The 6,107-nt window shown below is 42.7% G+C and overlaps 1 protein-coding gene across 1 annotated transcript in view; it reads right to left on the reverse strand.

Moving 5' to 3' along the window:
* LOC138967489 (mucin-2-like) overlaps positions 1 to 3,377 on the reverse strand; it is an 18,258-nt gene extending 14,881 nt beyond the window's left edge. The window contains exon 1 of the mRNA XM_070340049.1: positions 3,220 to 3,377. The gene's annotated coding sequence lies outside the window, so the exon portion shown is untranslated. The remainder of the gene's footprint in view (positions 1 to 3,219) is intronic.
* Between the last annotated feature and the right edge of the window lie 2,730 nt (positions 3,378 to 6,107).

Consider the following 6,107-nt stretch of genomic DNA (forward strand, 5'->3'; position numbering starts at 1 on the left):
CAGCTGAACCTAGCCGAACTAGGCGAACTTTGTACTACGTCATCAAATCAGGGGATTCCCCTATTTTTGGGTCGCAAACCTTGCAGCGCGTCCCTTTATAACCTTAGCCGAACTGACTTTTCACTGGTTGAATATTTGTGTATCTTCATCCTCGAAGAGTGACAATAATGACAGCTATAACCCTGTCAACCGTTCATGAGTCTTCTCACGTGATATTTCTTGATCATGTGACCGATGTCACCGAAACATTCGCCGCTAGTTAGTCAGTACACCGAACAAGGCACGGTGTAACATTCGCCGCACGTTCGCCGAACCCAGATCGCTTGGTTCCGCTGTGGTTGGTAGCAGGCTTTTAACAGATCTGTTCAGGTTTTCACATGGAATTAGAGCATCCTTTCACTTTGACCCATACTGAAGATCAAGAGCGTGGCTGCATTCCATAAGTGCGGGGTGGGTTGTGCAGGGCCGGACCAAATGAGTTGTAAGGGGGGGCTTCCTCCTTTTTTTGGGGGGGGGGGCAAATCAGCGAAGTGGCGAAGCCACAAGCGCGCGCCTGCAAAGCAGGCGCGCGAACTAGGGGGGTTTGGGGGCATGCTCCCCCGGAAAATGTTTGAAAAACGGTTAAAATCTGTGCAATCTGGTGCATTCTGGGCCTTGTTTTGAGGGTTAAGAGCAGCATTGTTTTGGTGCTAAAACTAGTTAAAAAAAAAACAACACTCAAAGCAAGGTACATGCTTTTTCCAGGGGTGGGGTTCCGGAACCCCTGGAACCCCCCCCTGGGTCCGGCCCTGGTTGTGCATGGGTGGTGGGGAGGCTCGGGGGTTGCGGGTGGGGTTGGATGCATGGGTGGTGGAGAGGCTCGGGGATTGCGGGTGGGGTTGGATGCATGGGTGGCGTGTCGAAGTGAGGGGGTGGTTGCCGGGTGGGAGGAGTGTAGGGGGTTGGGGGGGGGGGGGGGTAGGTTCAGGGACGTAGACAACGAATTAGCCAGATGTAGTCTGAGGGTGCGGGGTTGGGGGGTTGAACGGGTGGGTGGCCTGTAGGTTTGAGGTTCAAGGAAGTAGACAACGAAATAGCAAAATGTAGCCTTCGACTTTGCACCAGTTCCCACAGTTTATTCAGGTGTTACATTTTATTTGCAACCTACGAACCGAATAATGTCTCATAGTAAACATGATTATTAACATGAGTAGGAAGGTACCTTTAATGGCAGTGCAGTCCAATTTAGCGACAAGCTTTTTGCGCCACTGAGCGATCTTTTCCAATCGCTATAAAGCTATGTCCTCTTTTGAATCGGAATAATAAATCACCTGTCATAATTTTTTTTTTTTACGAGGATTTATATCGCGCACGTATCTCACCACACAAGGCGACTCAAGGCGCATGTTACCTATTAATGCCGTATGAGATGGGATTTTTTACACAATATATCACGCATTCACATCGGCCAGTAGATCGACTGCCTTTAGGCGCTGCATCCACCTTTCACGGCCTATTATTCCAGGTCACACGGGTATTTTGGTTGACATTTTTATCTACGCCTATACAATTTTGCCAGGAAAGACCCCTTTGTCAATCGTGGGATCTTTAACGTGCATACCCCAATGTAGTGTACACGAAGAATAAAAGAATAAACTAAGCAGAAGCGTTCGAGTTCAGGTCTTTGTGATGAGGCCGTGTATTGTGAATTTTACGACATGTGGCCAAAACATTATTGCAACAATTATTGCACGCTCAGAAAAGTGTTAAACCACAATCCATTCCAATTGAACTTTATATGCTGGAAAAGGTAATTATGTCTACTGTTCATATCATTTGTTTGATCGGTGGTACTTTGTATAGGCATCCCGTGGCAGCCTGTCAAACAAGGTCACCCCTAAAATCGACCCGACAAAGACCAATGCCCCGTATTTTTTAATCTGCAAAAAAATCAGAATGTGCACTTACCAAACACTTCTGACTCTTATTGGAAAGGCCATTCAATTTCCTGTTCAGAACATTTTTTTCATGCACCTTACGTCTTTAGTATTTGTGCAGCCTTTTGTCAAAGGCGGTAGGTGTCAATAGGACTGGGTGGCCGAGTGGTAACGCACTTGCGCTCGGAAGCGAGAGGTTGCGAGTTCGACCCTGGGTCAGGGCGTTAGCAATTTTCTCCCCCCTTTCCTAACCTAGGTGGTGGGTTCAAGTGCTAGTCTTTCGGATGAGACGAAAAACCGAGGTCCCTTCGTGTACACTACATTGGGGTGTGCACGTTAAAGATCCCACGATTGACAAAAGGGTCTTTCCTGGCAAAATTGTATAGGCATAGATAAAAAATGTCCACCAAAATACCCGTGTGACTTAGAATAATAGGCCGTGAAAAGTAGGATATGCGCCGAAATGGCTGCGATCTGCTGGTCGATGTGAATGCGTGATGTATTGTGTAAAAAATTCCATCTCACACGGCATAAATAGATCCCTGCGCCTTGAGTCCGAGTCTGGAGATACGCGCGCGATATAAGACTTCATATAACATAACCGTTTTAGAGGCAAAACAAGGCACGTTTTGCGGCCATTTTTGAGGGGTCTTCCACTGAAACGATTTTTTAACTCAGTCCGGACTATGCAATTGCTTAAAACAATATTAAAAGTTTGTTCATTAAGGTTGTGATTACATTTAATTTCTACTATTGGATTTAAAAAATAATTGCATTGTATTCCTTATCATGTCCTGAATCAAAAAAATATAAACACATGTTGTGTTTGAATTGAAAACAAGCTTACAAATCATTATTGCTCTCGGCATTCTTAGGACCTGAGATGACAAACAAACTAAAAAACTAAAAACAGGAAATAAAGAAGAAAGAGAGAGAGAGAGAGAGAGAGAGAGAGAGAGAGAGAGAGAGAGAGAGAGAGAGAGTACGAAAAGGAGAGAAATGAACAGAGAAAAGACAATAAGAAAGTAAAAAAGAAAGAAAGAAAGAAAGAAAGAAAGAAAGAAAGAAAAAAAAGAAAGAAAGAAAAAAAAAGAAGGAAAAAAAAGAGAAAGAAATAAACTGACAACTGAGGAAAGCAGAACAGAAAGAAAGAAAAGAAAGAGAAAAAGTAAGGAAGAAAGATCGAACGAAAAAAACAAAAACAAAACCCCACGCATAAACAAGCAAAGAAACAAGCAAAACATTCATAAAAATACAAGATAACAAACAGACGGAAAGACGCTTATACAGCAACATATCTTACCTGTCAGAAGACTTGAGCAGACCAGCAAATCTCTCCGTACGCACAGTACTAACCGAGAAACAAACTAATATTCTCAACAACGATTTGAAAAGATCTGTCCTTAGAGTTGTTTCCAAACATGACCAGGTGGAGTCATAACTACCTTTATATACATTTATATCGATACTCCCTGATGAATGATCCCCTGTTTGTCCAATGAGAACACAGAAGAGGTAATATGACGTCACAGACATATCACACGTACCCCCACGCCTACTTGAGACGACTGAAAAGGATTTTATGGAAAAGTGCTTGAAGATCCCCTTACGCTCGCCTACCTGTATAATTTACCTGACGAGGTGCGTCATTTGTGTTCTCAGTACAGGTGCATTCATGGGGGGAATATTGTGTGTCTGTCGACAAAACAGAATAGATCGTGATAGGCCAATATTGGCTTAGGCGGAACTTGTAAACGATTTCTATGTTTTGCAAACTTGCCTTTTTGCAAACTTGTAAACTTGCCTTTTGTATATTACTAAGAAATATAAGAGCCATCTATTCATACTCTTATTTATGTCTTTCTCTCGAAGATAATCAGATCTAATCGAAAGAAAACGTGCTGTCAGTGGTGTACTTCTTCCTGGTTTGTTTGTTTGTTTGTTTGTTTAACGCCCAGCCGACCACGAAGGGCCATATCAGGGCGGTGCTGCTTTGACATATAACGTGCGCCACACACAAGACAGAAGTCGCAGCACAGGCTTCATGTCTCACACAGTCACATTATTCTGACACCGGACCAACCAGTCCTAGCACTAACCCCATAATGCCAGACGCCAGGCGGAGCAGCCACTAGATTGCCAATTTTAAAGTCTTCGGTATGACCCGGCCGGGGTTCGAACCCACGACCTCCCGATCACGGGGCGGACGCCTTACCACTAGGCCAACCGTGCCGGTCTCTTCTTCCTGGTCTGAGTATTGGCAAACCTAAAGATCACAAAACGGTTGTACGTGTAGAAGACGAAAGAGACAGAAGATAGACAGAAAGAAAGAACATAATACTCAACAAGAAATTCCTGCGAGGTAGGAAAAACACCCCCGTCAAAGGGAAATAACCTTCTCAGTTGGTGGCAGTGACTGAGTGAGAATGGTTATTTCCCTTTGACCATTAAGATTTCGCTCTATAAGTCCTTGTATAATTTTATTCGACCAATAACTCCCTAACCGTGTGTTTGACTGGTCCCAATTTTTGTAAGGACCGTCTCAGGAATGTATAGAACCTGTTCACCAAGTTTGGTGACGATCGGTCCGTTCATTCTTGAGATCTATATGCGAACACAAACACACAAACACACAAACAAACACATCGACCGAATCCTATACACACCCCTATACCAGGGGTGTAAAGAAAGAACATAATACTCAAAGAATAGAATAGTGCGGAACAACACACACAAAACAACCCACTACGTTTTGCTTGTTAGCGTTTTATGTGCTGTTTTTATGAAACGAGTGTACACAGCAAAAGTGCACAAAACACGCTTAAACCAAACCCCGTTTTTTGGCTTTGTAAGACGTCTCTTAACATGCTTCGACTGTCTCACTGTTATTAAACTTTGCATCGGATCATTCAACTTCTTCGACTAATTTACCGAAAGGAGCATAAACGTTTCTGCAATTGTCGCATTGGATCATTCAACTTCTTGGACCAATTTACCGAAATGAGCAAAGACGTTTCTGCAATTGTCGCATTGGATCATTCAACTTCTTCGACCAATTTACAGAAATGAGCATAAACGTTTCTGCAATTGTCGAACATTTGAGGTAGTCTTCAGAGTCATTTTTTTCATACCGCAAAACAATGATCCTGTTATAACGGCGGTGTCACGAACTGAAAACTCTGCCTGAACAATCCCTCTCAATGCGGTCAATGCGCATGCGCTAACATGGGGAGATTAATCAGGTCGTGAACAACCTAACCCTAACCCTAACCCTAACCCATGGTTCGTTCGGTCAAAGGGTCGCATTTTTTAAGTTCAAGATTGGTGCATGCGCATTGACCGCATTGAGAGGGATTGTTCAGCAGAGTTTTCAGTTCGTGACAACGGCACATTTTTCGGCGATTGGAAAGAAGTGACGCTATCTGCCAACGCAAAAAAAATCCCTGTAATGTATAGACATGCATACAGATATATAGGAGTATTCCGCTGTTCTTCTTTTGTTTTTTGGCCCGCTCCACCCCACAACTGTCAAGAGTCGATCAGCATATTTACTGCAAGTCTTTCTTCAAGCTTTCTAACGTCAATGAAACGTTGCTTGTCAACACATGTCGCACATTTTTGTTACATTTAGTCAAGTTTTGACTAAATGTTTTAACATAGAGGGGGAATCGAGACAAGGGTCGTGGTGTATGTGTGTGTGTGTGTGTGTGTGTGTGTGTGTGTGTGTGTGTGTGTGTGTGTGTGTGTGTGTGCGTGTGTCTGTGTGTATGTGTAGAGCGATTCAGACTAAACTACTGGACCGATCTTTATGAAATTTGACATGAGAGTTTCTGGGAATGATATCCCCGGACATTTTTTTCTTTTTTTCGATAAATGTCTTTGATGACGTCATATCCGGCTTTTTGTAAAAGTTGAGGCGGCACTGTCACACCCTCATTTTTCAATCAAATTAATTGAAATTTTGGCCAAGCAATCTTCGACGAAGGCCGGACTTCGGTATTGCATTTCAATTTGGTGGCTTAAAAATTAATTAATGACTTTGGTCATTAAAAATCCGAACATTGTAAAAAAAAATTTTTTTATGCAACGATCCAAATTTACGTTCATCTTATTCTTCATCATTTTCTGATTCCAAAAACATATAAATATGTTATATTTGGATTAAAAACAAGCTCTGAAAATTAAAAATAT

This window comes from Littorina saxatilis, linkage group LG5, assembly GCF_037325665.1.
Source record: "Littorina saxatilis isolate snail1 linkage group LG5, US_GU_Lsax_2.0, whole genome shotgun sequence".
NCBI classification, from domain to species: Eukaryota; Metazoa; Mollusca; class Gastropoda; order Littorinimorpha; family Littorinidae; genus Littorina; species Littorina saxatilis.